Source organism: Microtus ochrogaster, chromosome 5 (assembly GCF_000317375.1).
Source record: "Microtus ochrogaster isolate Prairie Vole_2 chromosome 5, MicOch1.0, whole genome shotgun sequence".
Classification (NCBI taxonomy): Eukaryota; Metazoa; Chordata; class Mammalia; order Rodentia; family Cricetidae; genus Microtus; species Microtus ochrogaster.
This window is the reverse complement of record NC_022012.1, coordinates 81584305-81585817: the sequence shown is the minus strand read 5'-3', so window position 1 is coordinate 81585817 and position 1513 is coordinate 81584305. Positions and strand designations below refer to the sequence as shown.

Below are 1513 nucleotides of genomic sequence, written 5' to 3'. Positions count from 1 at the left end.
TTATTATTAAAAAGGTTGAGTTACAAACATTACTTTGCTATCCCACAACAAATACTTAAATATATTTTTTATTTATTTTTTTTTTGCGCATTACATTTTAAAAAGTGAATATAAGCCTGGTGGTGGTGCTGCATGCCTTTAATCCCAGCTCTCGTGCTGAAGCAGGCAGATCTCTGAGTTCAAGGCCAGCCTGGTCAACAAGAGCAAGTTCCAGGACAGGCTCCAAAGCTACAGAAGAGAAACCCTGTCTCGAAAAACCAATAAATAAATAAATAAATATTTTTTTAAAGACTTTATTTATTATGCATACAATGTTCTGCTAACATGTACATGCCAGAAGAGGGCACCAGATCTCATTATAGATGGTTGTGAGCCACCATGTAGTTGCTGGGAATTGAACTCAAGACCTCTAAAAGAGCAACCAGTGCTCTTAACCTCTGAGCCATCTCTCTAGCCCATAAATAAATAATTTTTAAAAAGTATTTAAAAAGTGAATATAGTTAACATATCAATTTAAACTTGGTGGTATATTTGTAGTATAAATAATTGATATTGGTGGTATACATTTTTAATTTTAGGGATCTCTGTGAGTTCAAGGCTCTCCTGGTCTGCATAGAGAATGCCAGGCCAGCCTGGGCAGCATAGTGACCCTTCTTTTAAGAATAGGTTTTATGGGGAGCTACAAGGGAGAAGGGAAAAGGAGCAGGAAGAGGGGAGTGGGAAATGGATTTGGCATGTAAAATGATAAAAGAAAGTTTTCTAAAAATTAAATAAAAGAATGATTTTAAGGTGGGTATGGTGTCTAACACCTTTAATCCCAACACTCTGAAAGGCAGAGTCAGGTGGATCTGTGTAAGTTTGTGGTCAGTAGATTCTTCATAGTGAGTTTCAGGACAGAGACCTTATCTCAGGAAAAAAAAAACCCAAGAATAAAAATAAGGGGTTTTATAGTCCTTTAGACTGCCTACATATTAATATATATTTTCCCCTGCATGTAGTCTTAATTTTTTTTAATTAATTAATTTTTGTTTTTTGAGAGCCAGTGTTCTATGTAGCCTTGGAACTCGCTTGGTAGACCAGGCTTGCCTCAAATTCAGAGATCTAGCTGCCTTTACCTCAAAGTGCTGGAATTAAAGGTGTGTGCCACCACTTCCCGGCTTCATTTTTTATTTTTTAAAACAATGATTAATTTGTTTGCATATGGTTTTGCCTGAATATATGTCTGTATACTAACCTCAGCAGCCAGATGAGGCCATTGGATCTCCCGGATGAGAGTTAGAGATGGCTGTGAACTGCCATGTGGTTCTGGGAAAAAACCCAGGTCCTCTAAAAGAGCAACTAGTACTCTTAACTGCTGAGTCCTCCTTTCTCCTTTTTTGGGAAGGGGATGCAGGGTCTCATTATAGCCTTGCCTGGGCTTGAGTTGAGAGATCTACCAGCCTCGACCTCCCCAGAGCTAGGACTGAATATGTACGTGTTCCTGGCCATATAGTCATTCTTTTTTTTTTTTTTT

At 38.0% G+C, this 1513-nt stretch overlaps 1 protein-coding gene across 3 annotated transcripts in view; it reads left to right on the top strand.

The window, feature by feature from the left end:
- Positions 1 to 1513, top strand: part of Arih2 (ariadne RBR E3 ubiquitin protein ligase 2) — a 58554-nt gene that overhangs the window by 5949 nt on the left and 51092 nt on the right. The window lies entirely within an intron of this gene.